This window comes from Choloepus didactylus, chromosome 26 (assembly GCF_015220235.1).
Source record: "Choloepus didactylus isolate mChoDid1 chromosome 26, mChoDid1.pri, whole genome shotgun sequence".
In the NCBI taxonomy this organism is placed as follows: Eukaryota; Metazoa; Chordata; class Mammalia; order Pilosa; family Megalonychidae; genus Choloepus; species Choloepus didactylus.
This window is the reverse complement of record NC_051332.1, coordinates 9,337,354-9,361,557: the sequence shown is the minus strand read 5'-3', so window position 1 is coordinate 9,361,557 and position 24,204 is coordinate 9,337,354. Positions and strand designations below refer to the sequence as shown.

General features: G+C 34.1%; 1 pseudogene; it reads left to right on the top strand.

Moving 5' to 3' along the window:
* Positions 1-9,438: 9,438 nt before the first annotated feature.
* Positions 9,439-10,827, top strand: LOC119520891 (annotated as a pseudogene).
* The last annotated feature ends 13,377 nt before the right edge of the window (positions 10,828-24,204 follow it).

Genomic DNA, 24,204 nt, shown 5'->3' with positions numbered 1-24,204 from the left:
TTCTTTTTTCACTTTTGTTTTTTATTCTTGTTCTGGTTCTTTCTGATGTAAGGAAAATTTCAGAGATAGATTGTGGTGATGAACGCATAACTATGTTATCATACTGTGGACAGTGGATTGTATACCATGGATGATTGTATGGTGTATGAATGTATTTCAATAAAACTGAATTTAATAAAAAAAGAAAAAAAAAAAAAAAAAAAAAAAAAAAAAAGACAGTGATTGAGACAATGGATAAAATCACTTGACTCTGTATATTATCTAGAAAGTTCTCACCTTAAATTCAAAAACTTTGAAAATCAAAGGCTGGAAAAAATTATTCCATGAATATATTAACCAAAATAGAACTAGTGTTGCTCTACTAATAGTTGTTAAAATAGACTATAAGCTGAAAACTTTTAGATGGCACAAAGAGGAACACTAGATACTGAAAAAGTGTCAATTCATCAGGAAGACATAAAATCTATAAATATATATGCACATAAATGCAGAGGCCCAAAATACATAAAGCAAATATTTACAAATTTGAAGATTTCTATAGATGGTTCTACATTAATAGTAGGAAACTTCAATAAACTATTTTTAATATTAGATAGAATATATAGACATAATATCAATAAAGAAATAGATTTCAATAGTGCTATAAACTAACCAAACCTAACAGAGATACATAGAAAAAATCATCCAATAATCACAGAATACTTTCAGATTATTTGTAAGGTATTTCTGTTTGGGTTGATGGAAGAGTTTTGGTAATGCATGGCTGCAATGCTAGTAGAAATTGTGACTGTAATAATAACAGTAAATTCTATGTGTGAAATCGGTTAATATTGGAATGAATAGGTTATATGTATATTAACGGAATAAAAATTAAGGAAAAAGTCAAGTGTACAGCATAATGTGGACCCTAATGGAAACTATGGAATATAATTAATACCTTAATTACAATATTACTTCCATCAGTTGTAACAGGTACCACACAAATACATCATGTTAATAACAGGGTAAATTGCATGTATGATTGGGTTATAAGGGATCTCTGTAGTTTCTACATGACTTTTCTTTCAAATCACAATTTTGCAATGTAAAAAATATATATTTTAATGAAATAAATTCGGTAGTGAATTCATAGTTAAGGGTCAAGTATCTAAATTTCCCAGCAATCATCACATCACTATACGTAATGGAACACAAATGTTATGGACACAAAAATTACATCTCAGAAAGCAGTTTTATATTTGATATATATGTACTTTTAGAATTAATAGAACCAAAGTTGTGTTTGCCTGTCTGTATGTGTATGTGATTTTTATCTTACAATAGATATTAATTTGAATTTTTATACCAGTTGTTATTTTCTAATTATCACTCTTTCTTTGGCTAATTTTTATCACAGGAGAATCAACTTTTATTCATAACTGGTTAAAATTTTATTTTGTCCATTTAATATGTAATGCTAACCATATGACTATTCAACTGGGATTATACAGATTTGTAGGAAAAAATAATGGAGATGAATGCTGACTGAATTAAAAATAGATATGAACAAATCCACCATTATAGTGAAAATGTAAAACACAATAACTGTAAAGTACAGATTACATTGAAAAATACGGACAATAAATTTGAACAAGAAATTTTAAGGTCTTCACTGTGCGTGTGTTTCTATGTATGTATTCTCAAAGAAAAAAGATAAATACTTTTCTACTGTATTTACGTATGCACTATGCCACAAAACCCACAAATGTCAGATACTTTACAACATAAAGACCAATTTCTCTGAACATAACAAAAGTAAGTGAGAGCAATGGAAACATAACAAGAAAAGAAGTGTTTAAATTTCAATTAAAAAATCTTGAATCATTTGCCAAAGGAAGAATCTTAGTGGAAATTAAAAAAAAAATTTATAACTAGGTTAATTGAAAAGAGTACAACTGAAAATTAGTGGAACAAAGATAATGTGATACACTATAATCCTACTTTAAAATGACAGAAGAAATCAGAAATATACACATAAATAGAAGGACATTCGGAAGTAAATAAGAAGCAATTAATGAAAAGGCAAGCATGACATATAGTATTACCTATCCAAAATAATGCTCCTTTTCAAAGACTAATTCAATTGAGAAATTTCTGGAAAGATTGATGATTTTTTTTTTCTAAACTCATTCTAGTAACTTTCTAATGAGTAGAAAAAATCATTTAGAAATAAGTTTAAAATATAATTAATGCACTTTAACTAAAACATATATGTGACTATTAAACATTTACTGTCATTGATCATATGTAGGGCCATAAAACAATGCACAACAATGTTGCTTAAGCTATTATTTTAATAGGATGTCCCACTTATCTAGAAATAAATAGCAAATGATGAATGGAAATATCCTATGTGTTTGGAAATTAAGTAATTCAGTTTTAAATAACATGTTTCAACAAAGAATTACCAACAGAATTTTGAAAATATATTGAATGGAATTATAATAAAATTGAACATATTAGATTATTTTTGTACAAAACTCAATGGCTTGATGATAGATGGATAGGTTCATGATAACAGTTTGACCTATCCAGTGTTAATGCACTTAGAGGATCTAAAGGCTACTTGAAGAAGAATATATAGTCTATATATTTGCACATAGGCATTAAAAGAGAAAAAAGTTATCTTCAGTAATTAAGATATATTTGGGTAATTATAAACAAATATATCAAAGGATAAGAATAAATATTTCAGGAATAGATTTACAGTTGAATGCTCATAAATATGGTGCTGAAGGCCAGTGGAGAAGTACAGCCTCTTCAATAAATGATACTGGATAAAAGGAAACTTTATTTCAAACCATACAAAAATAATATTTCAGTTAGTTTTAAAACAGTGTGAAAGCTACAAAATAGACAAGCAAGTAAAAATTGTAGAAGATATCATAAGATAATCTTTTCTTGATTTCATGGAGACAAAGTTTTGCAAACAGGAAACAAGCTACTAACAATAAAAAGAAGGTATTGGGAGGTGGGGCAAGATGGCAGAGTGGTGAGATGTGGGTTTAAGGTACTCCTTCAGGGCAGTAGGCAGAAAGCCAGTTATTGCATGGAATGGACACAACAAAGCAATTTGACTTTGGGCATACTTCATGAAACACTCATGAATGAGTGGAAGAGCTGAGATCTGTGAAATCTGTAAGCTTTCACAGCCCAGGGACCTGTCCCACTCTCTGCCAGTCTCAGTCCTGTCAGAGGACTGTCCATCAGTGCTGGGAACTAGGAGGGAGAACAGCATTTGCAGCTCTGATTGAAAACTCAGACTGCTGATCAAAAGTCCAAATATAGATAGACTGAGCCCAGACACCATAGAAGCCAGGAGCAGACAGCCTGGTGGAAAGGAGATAGGGCTAGCAAAAACAGCAAAAAAAAAAAAAAAAAAAAAAAAAAAAAAAAAAAAAAAAAACCACACACACACACACACAAAAATAAAAATGGAGATTTTTGGAGTACCAGTTAACAGAAAATGGAGAAGGGCAGGGCTCAAACAGAATCAGGTGCATATGCAAATCCAGAGGGCAAGGAACCTTGTCTGAAGAGCAGGTTTCTCTGCTTTCTTGATTTTTCCTTAATGGCTTCATCTCCTTGCCTCAGCATTTCAACAGCCCATTAGATCTGCAAGGAGGGCCCCTCTTTTTCTTTTTCTTTTCTTTTTTTAAATCTTTTTCTCTTTTTCTAAAATAATTATGCTAAGAATCCCACTGCAGCAAGACTCAAAGGCTTGCAATTTGGGCCCCGGCAAGAGCAGAGTTAACATAGCTCTGAGAGACAAAGCAATAAGTCTAGTGGTTGAGAAAATTCACTAAACACCATAACTTTCCAAGAAAAGGGGGGCTTACCCTTACAGCCATCTTCCCTGTGGGCTAGGAATGCTCCTGTCTGGCATGAGTGCCATAGCCCAGAACTGTCCCAAACAACCTAGTGTGATGGAAAGTGTTTCCAACAACACATGCACACACCACAATATCTGGTGAGGATTATAGTCTTTCCAGCACTCACAGCTAATTGTCCTGGAGTTGGGAAGGCAGAGCTGTGTGAAAAAGGGTAAATTAACATGCCTTATTGAGCCATCCTTTCAGCAAGCTGGGAATGCTCCAACATAGCCCTGTGGCCCAGATCTTCCCTTGGGGGAAGCTGCTCACCTGTGTCTTAGCACAGTCTTTCCTCAGCAGAGGCCCTAGGAGGGCACAGATTGGAAGAGGGACACAAGTCCCAGGAACCATACACCAATATCAAGGAGTTGTGGGTCAGTGGTGGAGACAAACTGTGGTGAGACTGAACTGAAGGATTAGACTATTGCAACAGCTTTAAATCTCCAGGAACACCTGGTATTTTGCATTCTGGCAGCATTAGCAAAATATAACACCAACAAACTGAATAATTTAGAGGAAATGGACAATTTCCTGGTAACATATGAACAACTTAGACTGAAAAGAAGAAAAAGAAGATCTCAACCAACCAATCAGAAGCAAAGAGTTCCAATCAATCATCAAGAAGCTTCCCACAAATAAATGCCCAGGGCAAGATGGTTTCACAGCGGAAGTCTACCAAACTTTCCAAAAAGAACTGAAACCAATCTTACTTAAACTATTTCAAAACATCAAAGAAAATGGAATACTACTTAAAACACTTTGTGACGCTAACATCAATCTAATACCAAACCCAGGCAAAGATGTTAAAAAAAGGGGAAGCTACAGGCCTATATCCCTGATGAATATAAATGCAAAGATCTCAACAAAATAGTTGCAAATCAAATCCAAATGCTCATTAAAAAATCATACCCCATGATGAAAGGGGATTCATTCCAGACAAGCAAGGATAGTTCAACATAAGAAAATCAATCAGTGTATCATAACACATTAACAAATCAAAAGAGAAAAAACAAATTATCATCTCAAAAGAGGCTTAAAAAGCATTTGACAAAATCCAACATCTCTTTCTGATAAAAACACTTCAAAATGTAGGAATTGAAGGAAACTTCCTCAAAATGATAAAGAGCATATATGAAAAACCCACAGCCAGCATAGTACTGAATGGAGAGAGACTGAAAGCCTTCCCTCCAAGATCAGGAATGAGACAAGGAAGTCTGCTGTCACTACTGTTATTCAACATCATGTAAGAAGTGCTAGCCAGGGCAATCTGGCAAGACAAAGAAATAAAAGGCATCCAAATTTGAAAGAAAGAAGTAAAACTCTCATTATTTGCAGATGATATGATCTTATATCTGGAAAACCCTGAGAAATCAACCATAGAGCTACTAGAGCTAATAAACAAATTTAACAAAGTAGTGGATACAAGGTTAATGCACAGAAGTCAGTAATGTTTCTACGTGCTAGAATTGAGCAAACTGAAGGGACACTCAAGAAAAAGACTCCATTTTTAATAACTAAAAATTCAAGTACCTAGGAATAAACATAACCAAAGATATTAAAGAACTCTACAAACAAAACTATATAACTCTACTAAAAGAAATAGAAGTGTATCTTAAAAGATGGAAAAATATTCCATGTTCATGGATAGGAAGGCTAAATGTCATTAAGATGTCAATTCTACCCAAACTCATCTATGGATACAATGCAATCCCAATCAAAATTCCAACAACCTACTTTGCAGAATTGGACAAGCTATTTATCAAATTTTGAAAGGGAAGATGCCTCAAATTGCTGAACACACTCTGCAAAATGGAAAATGAAGTGGGAGGACTTACAATCCCTGACTTTGAAGTTTATTAAAAAGCCACAGTAGTCAAAACAACATGGTACTGGCACAAAGAGTGACATATTGACCAATGGAATCAAATTGAGAATTCAGAGATAGACCCCCAGATTTATGGTTGACTGATCTTTGATAAGGCCCCCAGAGCCACTGACCTGTGACATTACAGTGTTTTCAACAAATAGAGCTGGGACAGTTGGATATCCATATCCAAAAGAATGAAAGAGGACCCATACCTCAAACCCAACCAAAAATTAACTCAAACTTAATCAAAGGTCTCAATATAAAAGACAGTACCATAAAACTCCTAGAAGATAATGTAGGGAAACATATACAACACCTTATATTAGGCAGCCACTTCCTAGACCTTAAACCCAAAGCATAAGCAACAAATTATAGTAGATAAATGGGAACTCCTCAAGCTTATTAGTTTCTGTACCACAAAGGAATTTGTCAAAAAGGTGAAGAGGCAGCCAACTGAACAGGAAAAAAATTTTGGAAACCATGTATCTGACAAAAGACTCACATCTTGCATATATAAAAAAATCCTACAACTTCATGACAATAGTACAGACAGCCCAATTATAAAACAGGCAAAAGGTATGAAAAGACAGTTCTCTGAGGAGGAAATACAATTGGCCAGGAAACACATGAAAAAATGTTCAGGTTCACTAGCTATTAGAGAGTTTCAAATTAAGATCACAATGAGATACCATCTTATACCAATTGGAATGGCCGCTGTAAAACAAACAGGAAAATACAAATGCTGGAGAGGATGTGGAGAAAGCAGATCTCAATCATTGTTGGTAGGACTGTATAATGGCTCAGCCACTGTGGAAGTCAATCTGGCAGTTCCTTAGAAAACTAGATATAGTGTTACCCTTTGATCCAGCAAATGTACTTCTCAGTATATATCCAGAAAATCTGAAAGCAGTGACATGAACAGATATCTGCATGCCAATGTTCATAGCAGCATCATTCACAATTGCCAAGATATGGAAACAACACAAATGTCCTTCAACAGATGTGAGGATAAACTAAATGTGGTATATACACATGATGGAATACTACATGGCAGTAAGAAGGAGCTATGTCATGAAACATATGACAAAATGGATGAACCTTGAGTCATAATTCTGAGTGAAATAAGCTAGGCACAATAAGAGATAAGACCAGATAATTTTTTCTCTTTATATTTTATTCTCTTTCATTATTTGGGAAATAAGAATTTTCAAATACTCTTTTATTCCTCAGGTTACTTCTGTATCATAAAGTGTTACTTTTATATCTTAAAATGAATTTCTTCTAAAGATAGGGACTAGCATTCCTGTAGACCTAGTGCATGAAGGTTACAGCTGTGTTCTGAAGTTCATTACTAGTAAAAATGTAACTGATCACAAGGACAGGAGATTGTCAACTTTCATTGCAATAGAGGTCATCTAATGTGTTGATTGCTCTGAAAACTCATCTGATGCCCACATAATCTGGCTCCATCAGTCTGTGTGTGGGCAGAAACTAGGGAGCTGAAAAGCCTGACCATTTAACCTCAGCTACTGGTCTCCCTTGAGCATAAACATTGTTTACAAATTAAATTTATCAAACTACTTGATTCTAATGGGAAAATAGTGCTTCCTTTGTCTCCATTGACTTTCTTAATTTGTATCAGCCATAATAAAATCTAGTGAAAGCAGTATGCCATATTTTTAGTCTTTCAGTGGTTTACAGATCTATGGACAGAACTATACTCAATTGTTAAGTTCCAATTATTCACTCATGGCTTGAGTGACCAACAGAAGGCAGTGCAGCCCTCAGATGAAGGTAGATGAGTGAAAGAGAAAATTGTGAGCTAATCACATTGTTGATCATAGGAATTATTTTTTGTTTGCATTACAGCTGGAGGAAAACTGCAGAACATTTTAATAGAGGAAGGATATTACTCAATTTATATTTGAACTTGACTACTCATTCACAAAATTAGACTAAGGAAGCTGACTGTAAAGGAGGACAGAAAGGCATTTCATGACTCCTGTTGTGAGGTTGTGGAGTTGATTTGACTTGGACAAAGGAGTTGGTGGCAAAGTTTGGAGTGGAGTTCAATTTCTGAATATATTTTTTACTGTGAATCCTACAGTGCCACTTTAAATTTAATAATAATTTATTCTATTGTATGTTATGCTTTTCATACACTCTTGGAATGAACTATTTGTCCAGATTAAGAAATTATTTTGGAGCTTTAATTTTTGAAAAAAAGTAGTTTAAAACCTATTATTTTATAACAAGAGAAGTAATGTTACAAGTTGAAGCGCCAAAGCACACAAAAGGCAAGCCTATCTAGATATGTGAGAATGCTACCACTCAACTGCTTTGATTGTGTGAAGGAATCATGCTGGAAATTGATTTTCCTTAGAATTTGAATGTTCTCCCCAGTAATTCTGCCAGCTCAGGTACCTGCATTTGGGGCTCATCCCAATAAAATTCACTGCCGTTAGTATTTTCCTTTTATTCCCCCTGCTACTGGATGATCTCATAAAGGACTATTTACAATTATTTGGACTTTTACAAGAATGTGCCATAATGTACTAGTTTTAAATCTGTTTATAAATTAAAGATCCAGTTTACACTGGGTATTATATTAACTCATTTCCTTCTTTCTGAGGAATGAGCATGTGATTTATTTCTTTTGAAAATTTTCCTCCCTTTCCTTTTCCTTGAATTTTATCATGTTTTCCTTCATTGATTTTATTTTCCAATCTTTCTCATTAAGCTTCAATTTATTACTTAGCTTTGCTCTTCATGGAGAGAACCTCAGCTGTTCTTCCAAAATTCCTATGACCTATTAATACCATTAGATCATTTTAGAATATAAAAGCAGCTCTTGTTTAATGAAGTACATTTTTACGTGTACTCATTGGAGGGATTGTTCTCTCTCTTTTTTTCTGTGAGAAATTTTAGTATGGATTTTTAGCTTTCACTTCTATTCCCTGCAATGTAATTCTTTTGGTTTGTCTTCAAATTAGAGACATTATCCCAGCACCTGATGGCCTTAAGGGATAAATTCATAAGTAAAAGGTGGAAGATTATTGGAACTACAATGTGGATGCATATTTGTCAACAGCTGAATTTCATTGAAAATATTTTGGAGATTTTAAGGGGTCACAAATACCACTTTTATTCAAGGAGGCAGTTTCTACAGAAAGGGCTGCCACCCCACCCCAGTATTCTGTCAGTTGAATGAATTTTTGCTGTTAGCATTCTTTGAACCAACTTGAAAATAAATTATGGTCTCACATTATATAATATCTATATTCACAATATTCTTATTTAAGCATATTCCTCATCCTCCACCACAGCTTACAGTACACTTTTTCTCCAAGCTGATATATCTCTGCTTCAAACTTGGCAGTCTCTATATTCCAATACTTCTCTTAGGAGAATAGCAGTTTCTTTAATCCTAAAATAGAGGGCAGATCCAGAGCTTTATTCCCTTTTTGTGTGAACTCTCTTATTACCCAAGTACATATTTTCTCTCTTTTGTGCTTCCCTTTCTCCATCTCTTTTTCTTTGAGGGCATAAAGTTTTTTCATGACTTCACTATCATTGAATTCTATTCAGGAAGGAAGTAGAGATAAATGAATGCTTTAAAACTTGCTTTGCGACCATCTTGCTTTCTTTTAAGCTGGCAGTGACCGTGGGTCAGAACAATCTTGAGCCATGAAGCTGCTAACCAGAGCTGGCTCCTTTTCGAGGTTTTATTCCCTCAAAGTTGCTCCCAAAGTTAAAGCCACAGCTGCCCCTCCCAGAGCGCCTCCACATCCTCAGGATCTTGAGTTTACCAAATTACCAAATGGCTTAGTGATTGCATCTCTGGAAAACTATGCTCCTACATCAAGAATTGGGTTGTTCATTTAAGCAGGCAGTAGATATGAGGACTCCAACAATTTGGGAACTTCTCATTTGCTGCATCTTTCATCCAGTTTGACTTCAAAAGGTGCTTCCTCTTTCAAGATAACCCTTGGAATTGAAGCAGTTGGTGGTAAATTAAGTGTGACTGCAACAAGGGAAAACATGGCTTACACTGTAGAATGCCGGTGGGATGATATTGAGATTCTCATGGAGCTCCTGCTCAATGTCACCACAGCACCAGAATTTTATCGTTGGGAAGTCTCTGCCCTTCAGCCTCAGCTGAAGATTGATAAAGCTGTGGCTTTTCAGAATCCACAAGCTCGTATCATTGAAAATTTATATGCTGCAGCTTACCAGAAAGCCTTGGCTAATTCCTTATATTGTCCTGATTATAGGATTGGAAAAGTGACACCAGAAGAGTTACATTACTATGTTCAGATCTATTTTACAAATGCAAGAATGGCTTTCATTGGACTTGGTGTGAGTCATCCTGTTCTAAAGCAAGTTGTTGAACAGTTTCTCAACATGAGGTGTGGGCTTGGTTTAGCTGGCGCAAAGGCCAGGTACCATGGAGGAGATATTCGAGAACAGAATGGAGACAGTCTTGTCCATGCTGCTCTTGTAGCAGAAAGTTCTGCCATAGGAAGTACAGAAGCCAATGCATTTAGTGTTCTCCAACACGTCCTTGGTTCTGGACCACATGTCATGAGGGGCAGAAACTCCACCAGCTCTTTATACCAGGCTGTTGCCAAGGGAGTTAACCAGCCATTTGACGTTTCTGCTTTTAATGCCAGTTACTCAGATTCCGGACTGTTTGGGATTTATACTGTCTCACAGGCTGCAGTTGCTGGAGATGTTATCAAGGCCACCTATAACCAAGTAAAATCAGTCACTCAGGGAAACCTTTCCAGTAAGGTTGTCCAGGTTGCCAAGAACAAGCTGAAAGCTGGATATCTAATGTCGGTACAGTCTTCTGAAAGTTTCCTGGATGAAGTCGGGTCCCAGGCTCTAGTTGCTGGTTCATACGTACCACCAACCACAGTCCTTCAGCAGATTGACTTGGTGGCTGCTGCTGATATCATAAATGCAGCAAAGAAATTTGTTTCTGGCAAGAAGTCAATGGCAGCCAGTGGAAATTTGGGGCATACAACTTTTGCTGACAAGTTGTGATACTGAAGTACATATTACAGGAGAAAGCTGAACATTTTCTCAATCCAGAGCAGCAAACACTTGAAAGTTAAAAGTCTCTAATAAAACATTTATCTTTTTTCTCAATGAGGTGAGATATCTTAGAATAGAAATGCAGATAATTACTCCCAGCTCACCTAAAGTAAATAAAATATTCTGTTTGTGTTAAAAAAAAAAAAACTTGCTTTGCAACCAAATATATATTTTGCTAAATTTCCTTTATATTTTTCTTATATAATACAGATAAAACATTTTAATATTGTAATAAATTAAAGTAGGGAATAGAATATCTAGAGATGACAGTATGAATGGCAGCATAGTGTCAGACCTGTTCTTCCAAGATAAGTGTAGAAAATGAATACAATATAGGAGACTATTGTTTTCAGGCAGTGGATTTAAGAGTGGAAGTCTGTGAATCCTTAATCAAAATTATTGAAAAAAATTATTCAACTATTTTTCACTGAGAATGCAATTAAAAATATGCATGTCCTGTTTGAAATATTTAGTACAAAGGCAAGCATTCAAGTTATTACAGCAACCACAGTCAAAACACAGGTTTGAAGATATTAATATCATTAAATTCAATTAAAATAGTATTAAAGTATTTCCATGTTATTTAATGTAATATACTGCCAGTGAGATAAAAAGCAGTAAACATTAAACAAAGCTTCAAATATAACCAAGAATTTCATGAAGCAAATAACACAACATAAAAATAAAAATATTGATACATTACTATTATATAATCTTCATACTTGAATCAAATGATATCTTTCTCAACCATGAAATTATATCTATAAATTCTATGACATATATCTAAATTAAGATCCAATTCACAGTCACACATTGCATATATTGCTTTAATCTGGAACAGTCCCTCAGTCTTTCCGTGTTCTTCCTCACTCATAATTGGGAGAGTGAAAGCCATTTATTTTGTAGACCATCCATCAATTTATATTTGTCTCTGGGTTCTTCATGTTTAGAGTTGAGGTATAATCTGGCAAATCTGTCACAGAAATGCACCAAATAAGGTGCATCTTGAAATAAATTTGTCTCCCCATTTGTGCTGATAACTATGATCACCATTTTAAGTTGTTGTCTGCCAGGTTTCTCAAATATAATCTGAATTTTTCCTTTTGAAATTAAGTACATTGTAGAAAAATTCTTTGAGCCTCAAACCCCATTGAATGACCTTGTATGTTGTCATCCTGTCAACTATATACCTTAATATCACCTCATGTTTTATATTTTACTGAAACACTGTGCAATATTCTTGGCAGTCTCTTGTAGATCACTTATAAAATTCAGTTATTGTTTTCAGATTTGTATTTTTTTATGTAACTTTAACATTGAATTTTCAATTTAAATAGTCATGGATATTTTCTTCTTCATATGATAGAAGTCATCCCCATTCCTGTTTAAGCTGCACGACCATACCTGATAGCCATTTATGACTTCTTAATTTTTGTGAGTCATCAAATTACAGATCCAAATTTTAACATGCACATATAGCACTCTCATACTTGAACATTGAGCATGCCAACAGATACCCATGATTTCATTTGATTCTTTTACTTAAGAAACAATCTGCTTGTTAGTATTTAAGATACAGATAATTCTTCTCAAGTCTTTATAGTCAGTCATCACTTTAATAATTATGCCATTTTTTAGCTTTTAAAATAATTTTAATCATATGAATATAGTCCCTTATATTTCAAGTTCAGCAATGCAAAATATTGACTTGCACATTGAGAAATCTTTTCTTTAACATATCTCAACAAAGTATTTGGAAAGCAATAACATTCACAATTAACAGGAAATTCCTTATGATCCCATAAACAAGAGTCAACAATATAAAATTGTAATTACTCAAAATAAGAAAAAAGCTGAAATCAACATAACCATTTGATTGCTATAAAATAAATTTCAATGAAGAACACTGAGATATTTAATATTTTACTAAATTACTAGAATATTTTATAAATTCAATATACAGCTAGACTTGACAAAAATGTTAGTTATGACTATTGTTTCAATAAGTGCTTCAAGCATGGTCTAGTATATTTTTATTCAAGATATTGATAAATAAAAAAATGGATAAACAAAAAATTTATTAAAGGTATTAGATAAAAAGCTCAGCACTTTTGTAGGTAGTTAAATTTGAATCATGACATTCATATTAAAATATATGAATAAGTCAAAGTCAGACATTTAAAAGTTTCAAGCTTTTAAAATAAAAATTTACAGTATGGCAAGATGTCAAAACATTTCAAAAAATCAATAATTTTTATTTCTAGTAATTCATAAATGTTTTCCATGTCAAAATCAATATTTGGCAGAAGTCAAGGTCAAAGCTGAATATTGTCATCTTTTGAATACTGTTTGAGCAAGAGTTAATATTATCCTAAATATAATTAGAAAAATGTTTTTATTATGATAATGTTATCAGTACCTGTTCATATATTCATCACAGAAGGGAAATCAACTCAATAGATGGCTTCTGTATGAACTTAATTTAGGAAGAAGGGAAACTATTATGAGAGTATTTTCCCCTCCATTTTATTCTCTCTCTTTACATTCTTCAAGTGCACATTGAATGACAATGGCATTTTTCATTGTAAATATTTGATGATCTCCTTGTTGGTGTGGGAAATTAGATATTCTGCATTTAACTTATCATCATAAAATTAAGTATACCCTGACAGAATATTTCATTTAAATACTCAGACCTGTATATAACTTAATAACTGAAGGTAAACACAAACTTAAAGTATAATGTGATGTTATGAATGCTATTCAAAAAATATTTGTGGAAAGATAAGAATTATGTTGTAGTCTGATATCCATTATTTTGCTTTTACCATTATTAACTGGTTAATTTTCTCTTAATTGCTCTCAAAATATTCTCCTATTCAATAGGTTTTTAAAATTTCTTAGCAATGTTTTTTTATTGAAATTAATATCATTCAGAGTCATAATTAGCTACTACTGGCCTTCCTCTTGCAATAAATATAGGTTTATATGTTTAAAGAATGTTAGAATTTCTGATCTCATGCATATACATTTTTTTCATGCACGTTGTATCTAGAACTGTTTTCTATAGAGGAAATTATGCAAATGCTAACTACAAATCACACCATGTCATGTACATTTCTGTTATTACTCACTACTGAAATTCTCATGCTGATTAAACTAGATGACAATCTCTATGAAGCCATAATCATCCATCACATAAATGTTAAGTCTATCAATGACATTGACAAAGGAAGTTACTAGCCTTCAAAATGTAAAGAATATAACTGAGGCCAAAGAGAGAATTTTGGTTGAAAACTGAAGCTTAAATCATATAGTTTTTCCATCTTGAGAAAGAGATACTAAAATGGGGGTCAACAGGGGAAAAATATGACATGAAAGTCTATATTCATTTCTGTTTGATATACAGTATCAAAAAGAGAGGATAATTTAGAGATACTGGAATATGGAATCAACTATATTCCATCATTATTAAAATGTAATTTCAAAGCAGATGAATAAGCACATGTAATTATAAAACAATGCACAGGCAAACATAATGCTAAATTTGAAGATTAATGAGATTGTTAACACTTTTATTTTTGAAGATAACTGACATTCTATTTTTAACTTATTTCTAAAACCCAGTGACATGAGTGATAATAGGGCATAAATATAATATATATCATCCTCCAAAACTGAAGCCAATTACTTCTAAAGAACAAATTTTTGGAAAATAATAAAAGCCATGTCTTTTTAATATGTCAATGAGAAGAATTAGTGGAGAGAAATCACTGACTTCATTTCTAAAACCTTTACCCTCCTTCATTTCCTTATGCCAGATTTTGGACAGGCAGTGCCTAAAGTAAATGCTGACAAGCCACATGTCAAACAATTTTATATGTGTCAGTTATTTGCAATATTCAGCAAAAAGAGAGAATTAAAACCATTATCTATTTTTAAAATGTTAGAATTAAAAGTAGTATCTGTTTTTAAAATGTTGAGTAAGAAATAGATGACAAGGATAAACTAAAAAATAAGCAACTAATTGTAAAAAACATATTCAATTTTTTTTTAAAAGAGAAATATTCTTATGTTTCATGTATGTTGAAATGATATAAGGAAACCAAAGTAGTAAATGTAAAAGTTTTTGTGGAGGGAGGAAAACCCCATAAATATTAGGATGACAATTTCCCAGTAAGAGGTGCCCCTCCTGTATTTTTTCCAATGACATATATGAATATATTTATGAAATGGAAGTAAATTTTTATTGAACATGGTGCCAATTATGAGATTTAGGTAATAGAAGAGCTGACAAGACTATGAATATATACCCAAAAGCTATTTGTTACAGGAAAACAATATAGTGTTTTGGGAGAGAAAACTTTAATGCAACATTTGGGAGGTACAGACCATCCAGGCCCAAGTTCCAGTGAGAATTCTCAATCCTGCAGGACATATTTCCTACAGGAGTACAAACCATGATGCCTGGAATATATTTATTCTCAGGGAAGTCACAGTCACATTTGAATATGAGGTTTTTGTGATTGTAGTCATAGCCAAAACCAGGAAGTTTTGAGTGCAGGTTCAAGAAACAGAATCTTAGTTAGCCTAACAGAAACTAGAGGCAAAACAGCAGTATGCACATTTTCTAAGAATTTTCAGAAGCTGTCATGTTTCAGACCAACCATGACTTCATCAATAACCAATAGATTTCATTCCACATTGGCCTAGGATCAGCACCATGTTACCAGGTAACACGAGTTAATCATGGAGTTGCAAGAGACAGCTTAGATTAGCTCTATACATAAATAAGTGTTAAGAGGTGAATAACTCTACTCTTGACAAAATATAAGAATATTTTATTTGCTCAAGAGCTTTGTAGTGATGAACTTCTCCAAACCTGTCTTCATGGTCTTATTTCTAAGGCTGTATATGATGGAATTAAGGGAAGGGGCAACATAATATAGAAAGCAGATAGAATGAGATCAGTAAACAACTTGGACACTAAAATGGATTTTAGGTAAGCCATAAAAACAGTTTTAAAGAAAAGTGAAAAAACTATCAGGTGTGGGAGGCAAGTGGAATAGGTTCTTGACTGTCCCAGTGTGGACAGAAACTTTCTGATAGTGGAGATGATATGCATATATGAGATTATTATACAGATAAGGCAGCCAAAATTCAATACTGTAGTAATGAGAATGAGCACAATTTCTGAAGTTGTGTGTTCTGAACATTAAATAGCTAACAACTGGGGAATATCATGGAAGATATTTTGTAATTCATTGAGTCCAAAGTAAGATAAATAAAAAGTGTTTGATGTGTGTATGAATGACACCAAGCTGCCACTGAGCCAATTTATGGCTGCCATCTGCACACATGTGCCCCTGTTCATGATGACTTCATACAGCAGGGAATGGCAGATGGCAGCATAGTGGTCAATGTATATTGCCATGGTGAAGAACAGCTCTGTCAGTCCTGAAAAAAGTAGCAGAAAGATCTGGACTATACATCAAAGGAATGAGATGATGTTGCTCTGGGTCAAGGAGTTGACAATAGTTTTGGGCACAAGTATAGCAATGAGGCAAAGATCAATGACAGATAGATTCCTTAGGAAGAAATAAATGGGTGTGTGGAGGCCTGGGTCCAGGGAGGTTAGAGTGATAAAGAAAGCCATTCCCTATCAGAGCTGTCAAGTAAATTACTACAAAAATTACAGCTTAACATGACCACAGACATAGGGGACTGGTGGTTTGATGGGTTGAGCCCTCTACCATAAGTTTTACCCTTGGGAAGACGGTTGCTGCAAAGGAGAGGCTAGGCCTCCCTGTATTTGTGCCTAAGAGTCTCCTCCTGAATGCCTCTTTGTTGCTCAGATGTGGCCCTCTCTCTCTGGCTAAGCCAACTTGAAAGGTGAAATCACTGCCCTCCCCCCTACGTGGGATCAGACACCCAGGGAAGTGAATCTCCCTGGCAACGTGGAATATGACTCCCAGGGAGGAATGTAGACCTGGCACCGTGGGACGGAGAACATCTTCTTGACCAAAAGGGGGATGTGAAAGGAAATGAAATAAGCTTCAGTGGCAGAGAGATTCCAAAAGGAGCCGAGAGGTCACTCTGGTGGGCACTCTTATGCACACTTTAGACAACCCTTTTTAGGTTCTAAAGAATTGGGGTAGCTGGTGGTGGATACCTGAAACTATCAAACTACAACCCAGAACCCATGAATCTCGAAGACAGTTGTATAAAAATGTAGCTTATGAGGGGTGACAATGGGATTGGGAAAGCCATAAGGACCAAACACCACTTTGTCTAGTTTATGGATGGATGTGTAGAAAAGTAGGGGAAGGAAACAAACAGACAAAGGTACCCAGTGTTCTTTTTTACTTCAATTGCTCTTTTTCACTCTAATTATTATTCTTGTTATTTTTGTGTGTGTGCTAATGAAGGTGTCAGGGATTGATTTAGGTGATGAATGTACAACTATGTAATGGTACTGTAAACAATCGAAAGTACAATTTGTTTTGTATGACTGCGTGGTATGTGAATATATCTCAATAAAATGATGATAAAAAAAAAAAAAAAAATTACAGCTTGCATTACTGAAACTTCCATTGGCCAGCAAAACCCAACAGATGAAATTATGTCACCACTGAGATATTGTTCATTCTTGTGATATGTTGCAATAAAAAAGAAAAATAAGTTAATATTTAAGGGATCAAGGCTACCAAGTGTTCTTATTTGATGTTTATCAGACTTTAATCCATATTCAGTGCCTGTGACAATGTGTGTGTTTGCATATATATGTGTTTTACACTGTGTGCTTCTGTGTATGTTATTGAGAATGTGTGTGTGGCACAAATATGAGTTCAACAGTAAATTCTTTAATGAAAATCCAGTTTTTTACTCATTTCTTCCATGGCTCCTCTGTTTTATCAAGTTTTCTCTTTCTGTTTATAAACATTTAAATGGTTTGATGCTATTCAGCGATATAAAGATATTATTTACCATGCTATTCACTCTCATCACCAAATTGGCAGGACACAGCACCCTGTGCCACAGAGAAGGATATTATTTACATGTGGCTGGAAAGAAGTGATAGATTTGTACTCTCATACCTGCCCATGACATAGACAATGCCCATTTTGCTTTGCAATTTCTGTTTGTCAATTAATTGATTATTTGATTTATAATTACATTTTATTTTTCATCATATGTCTTATGAATATATCTAATGGAGTAATCAACATCCTTCCCCTTTTAATTAAATTTATTTACTTATCTTCTTTATTCCCACTTACCTTATATCTTCTGAGATTTTTAGAATTTTACTTGTAATCAATTAAATGTCATACTCCAAAAGTCTCTTCTTTCAGGGTCTTTGTTTCTCTCTCCTCTCCCTTTTAAGTCTGATTTCTTTCAGTTTTCTATTTTCACATCTATGGGGGAATTTCATACATCCTTAAAAGTCATATGCATTTGTATAACCGTATGTATCCACATCAGTTTTATTTTAACATAACAGAACTGCTGAATATAAGGAAATTAAAAGAGACACATTGCTATCTACCAATCTTTCTTTATTTCCTTTCTCTGTATTATAATTTCTATTTCTCTTATAACTGACTCTCTGATGGACAGTTTACATACACAATCTGTCAATTCCCCATATTTTATTGTCTAAGTAATATTCTACATTAAATGAACAATTCCATACATTTTTCTATTATTTTTTACTATTTTTCTATTTTATTTACACATTTGATAACAAGAGACTTGCCCTACTTGAGACACTAAAGGGAGCCCTACTGACAGACAAACAACAAAAGGAGAGAGCGATAAAGAGAAATTTAACAGACATATATAGAAAGGTTCAGTATAAAGAGATTCAGTATGGGTATGTTAAAGGACATTAATAGAGAGAGAGGGAAAAAATGTATCTGACAAACATTAACCAAAGCATGGGATGGCTGATTCAATTAATCCCTTCACAGTATTAATGCTGAATGCAAATGGATTAATCTCCCCAATTAAAAGATATAGTTTGATATAGAAAGATATGTGAATAATCAATAAGTTGCACACAAGAGACTCATCTTAGACAAAGGGACAGAAAGAAATTGAAAGTGACAGGATGGAAAAAGTATTTCATGCAAGCTACAGCCAAAAGAAAGAAGGAGTAGCAATATTAATCTCAGATAAAATAGACTTTAAATGCAAGGATGTTATGAAAGACAAAGAAGGCCACTACATACTAATAAAGGGGGGAATTCAGCAATAAAAAATACAATCATAAGTGTTTACACACCCAATGAAGGTGCCACAAAATACATGAGGCAAACACTGACAAAACTAAAGGAAGCAACTGATGATTCCATAATAATTGTGGGAGACTTCAACACATCACTCTCTCCTATAGATAGATCCACCAGACAGAAGACCAATAAGAAAATTGAAAACAAACAATCTGATAAATGAATTTGATTTAACAGACATATATACAACATTAAATCTGAAACCACTGAGAGAAACATTCTTCTCTAGTTCTCATGGAACTTTCTCCAGAATAGATCATATGCGGGGACATAATACAAACCTCAGTAAACTTAAAAAATTGAAAGTATTCAAAGTACATTCTCTGACCACAATGGAATACAATTAGAAGTCAATAACCATCAAAGACTTAGAAAATTCACAAATACCTGGAGGTTAAAAAACATACTCCTAAACAATCAGTGGGTTAAAGATGAAATGGCAAGAGAAATTGTTAAATATATAGAGATGAATGAAAATGAGAACATAACATATCAAAACCTATGGGATGCAGCAAAAGCATTACTGAGGGGGAAATTTATAGCACTAAATGCATACATCCAAAATGAAGAAAGACCTAAAATCAAAGAACTAATGTAGCAACTTAGAAGCAAGAAAATGAACAGCAAATTAATCCTAAACCAAGTAGAAGAAAAGAAATAGCAAGGATTAAAGCAAAAATAAGTGACATAGAGAACAAAAGAATAGAGAGAATAAATAACACAAAACTTGGTTCTTTGAGATCAACAAGACTGACAAATCCCTAGGTAGACTGACAAAATCAAAAGAGAGAAGACCCATATAAACAAAATAATGAATGAGAAAGTTGACATTACTGTGGATCCCAAAGAAATTAAAAAATAATAGGGTACTATAAATAACTATGTGCCAACAAACTGGGGACAATATAGAGGAAATTGACAATTTCCTGGAAACATATGAACAACCTAGACTGACTGGGGAAGAAGTAGAAGACCTCAACCAATCAATCACAAGCAAAGAGACCCAATGAGTCATTAAAAATCTTCCCACAAGTAAATGCCCAGGGCCAGATGGCTTCACAGGGGAATTCTACCAAACTTTACAAAAAGAACTGATGCCAATATTACTTAAACTCTTTGAAAACATTGAAGAAAATGGAACACTACCTAACACATTTTATGATGCTAACATCATTCTAATACCAAAACCAGGCAAAGATGCTACAAAAAAGGAAAGCTACATGCCAATCTGTCTAATGAATATAGATGCAAAAATTCTCAACAAAAAATACTTGCAAATTGAATCCAAAGACACCTTAAAAAACATACACCATGACCAAGGGGGTTCATTCCAGGCATTCAAGGATTGTTCAACATAAGAAAATCAATGTATTACAACACATTAACAAATCAAAAGAGAAAAATTAAATAATCGTCTCAATAGATTCTGAGAAAACATTCAACAAAATCCAACATCCCTTCTTGATAAAAACACTTCAAAAGGTAGGAATTAAAGGAAACTTCCTCAGCATGATAAAGATCATATATGAAAAACCCACCGCCAGCATAGTACTCAATGGTGAGAGACTGAAAGCCTTCCCTCTAAGATCAGGAATGACACAAGGATGCCCACTGTCACCTCTGCTATTCAACATTGTGCTAGAAGTGTTAGCCAGGGCAATCTGGCAAGACAGGAGTAAAAGGCATCCAAATTGGAATGAAAGAAGTAAAACTGTCATTATTTGCAGAAGATATGATCTTATATCTGGAAAACCCTGAGAAATCAATGAAACAACTACTAGGGCTGATAAACAAATTTAACAAAATAGCAGGATACAATATTAATGTGAATAAACCAGTAATGTTTCTATACACTAGAATTGAATGAAGTGAAGGGACACTCAACAAAAAGAATTTTCAATAGCAACTAAAAAAATCAAGTGTCTAGGAATAAACTTAATCAAAGATGTAAAAGACCTATACAAAGAAAACTATATAACTCTAATAAAAGGAATAGAAAGGGACCTTAATAGATGGAAAAGTATTCCATGTTCATGGATAGGAAGGTTAAATGTCATTAAGATGTCAATTCTTCCCAAACTGAACTACAGATTCAATGCAATCCTAATCAAAATTCCAACAACCTACTTTGCAGACTTTGAAAAGCTGGTTATCAAATTTGTTTGGAAATAGAAGATCCTTTGAATTGCTAAAAACACTCTAAAAAAGAAAAATGAAGTGGGAATACTTACACTCCCTTACTTTGAAGCTTAATATAAAGCCAAAGTAGTCAAAACAGCATGCTACTGGCATAAAGATAGACATCTTGATCAATGGAATTGAATTGAGTATTCAGAGATAGATCCCCAGATTGACAGCTGACTGATTTTTGATAAGGCCCTCAAAGCCAATGAACTGGGACATAACAGTCTTTTCAACAAATGGGGCTTGGAGAGTTGGAGATCCCTATCCAAAGGAATGAAAGAGGACCCCTACCTCAAACTCTGCACAAGAATTAACTCAAAGTGGATCAAAGAGCTCAACATAAAAGAGTACCATAAAACTCATAGAAGATAATATATGGAAACATCTTCAAGACCTTGTATTAGGCAGTCACTTCCTAGTCCTTACACCCAAAGCACAAGCAACAAAAGAAAAAATAGATAAATAGGAACTCCTCAAGCTTAGAAGTTTCTGTACATCAAAGGAATTTGTCAAAAAGGTGAAGAGGCAGCCAACTCAATGGGAAATTTTTTTGCAAACCATGTATCTGACAAAAGAGTACACACAGCCCAATTATAAAATGGGCAAAAGATATGAAAAGACAGTTCATTGAAGATGAAATAAAAATGACCAAAAAACACATGAAAAAATGTTCAGTTTCACTACTAGAGAGATGCCAGTTAAGACCACAGCAAGATGCCATCTCACACCAATTAGAATAGCTGCCATTAAACAAACAGGAAACTACAAATGCTGGAAAGAATATGGAGAACTTGGAACTCTTATTCATTGTTGGTGGGACTGTATAATTTTCCAGCCACTCTGGAAGACAGTTTGGCAGTTCCTTAGAAAACTGGATATAGATTTACCCTTTGATCCAGCAATTGTACTTCTCAGTATATACCTGGAAGATCTGAGAGCAATGAAATGAACAGATATCTGCATGCCAAAGCTCATAGCAGCATTATTCTCAATTGCCAAGTGATGGAAACAACCCAAATGTCCTTCAAAAGATAAGTGGGTAAATAAAATGTGGCCCATACACATGATGGAATACTATGCAGCAGTAAGAATGATGGTGCTGTGAAACATGTGAAAGCAGGGATGAACCTTGAAGACATAATGCTGGGCAAAATAAGTCATGCACAAAAGGAAAAATATTATATTCTACCACTAATGTGAACATTGAAAAATATAAAATAAATGGCTTATAACTTAGAATACAGGGGACCTAGCAATAAAGGGCAATTAGTGAAGGGGGAACAATAACTTAATAAGAACAAATAAGCTATTGTGAGTAAATTTAACATTCTGGAAATGCCAAGGAATGACTATGGTTTGTTAATTTCCAGTGGGTATGATAGGAACAAGTTCCCAGAAATGTTGCTATATATGTTGGAATTCAAGCAGTTACTTTATGTTAGTTGTCTTTCTCTTATTCCCTTGTTTTGCTTTGCTTGAAATGTTTTTTATTTTATTTTTTTAAAAAATTATATAGTTAATAGTTAATCTAAAAAAATGAAAAAAATTTGTAGAGCCCCCTGAGGAGCTGGGGGCGAATGCAGGGGTGTTGGTTTTCATCACCTCTATGGTTGCTGATGTGCTCACAGACATTGGGGACTGGTGGTATGATGGACCAAACCCTCTATCACAGGACTTGCTCTTGGGAAGACTGTTACTGCAAATGAGAGGCTAGGCTTGCTTACAATTGTGCCTAAATGTCTCCTCCTGAATGCCTCTGTTGCTCAGATGTGGCCCTCTCTCTCTAGCAAAGCCAACTTGGCAAGTGACATCACTGCCCTCCCCCCAACATGGGATCTGATACCCAGGGATATAAATCTCCCTGATAACTTGGAATATGGCTCCTGGGGAGGAGTCTAGACCCAGCATTGTGGGATGGTGAACATCTTCTTGACCAAAGGGGAATATGAAATGAAATGAAGTAAGTTTCAGTGACTTAGCAATTCAAAAAGGAGCCCAGAAGTTTGTCTGGTGGGCACCCTTATGCAAAATATAGATAACCCTTTTAAGGTTCTAATGAATTGGAATAGCTAGCAGTAAATACCTGAACTTATCAAACTACAGCCTAGAACCCTTGAATCTTGAATACAATTGTATAACAGTGTAGCTTATGAGGGGTGACAATGTGATTGGGAAAGCCATGTGGATCACACTCCCCTTTGTCCAGTGTATGAATAGAGAAAAGGGGGATAAAACTGAAGGAAGAATGGAGGTGGGGACAATTTGCGTGTTCTATTTTTACTATTATTTTTATTTTTTCTTTCACTTTTTCTGGTATTAGAAAAATGTTAAAAAAATTGATCAGGGTGATGAATGAACAACTATATGATGGTAATGTGATCAATGGAATATATACTTTGGATGATTGTATGGTATATAAATAAATCTTAATAAAAAATGAACAGAATGTGTTCACAAACAGGTGTGTCAAGGGGAAATTTTTTTACTCATTGACGTAGGATTATAAGCATGGATAAAATGATTGTAAATTGAAAAGAGTCAACACTTTCACTATAAAAATTAAGTTTGATGGCTGAGAAATTAATGTGAAGCAACTTTTGGCATAAATTCAGCATCAAAAGCACATGAATTGTGGTGAGGAGGCATATATTGCATTGAAGAAAATAAAATGATCTACCTGAAAGATAAGTGAAAGAGTAGAAGGCTGTTCTAAACTTTGTCAATGGTAATGGTAAACATATAAGCAGAAAAATTGATAATATCACAACGTGACTTAACTGATAAGAAAGTAACTCTTTTTTAAAAAGAAAGAAAGTTTTCCACTAGCAGGGTCAGAGATATGGCAACT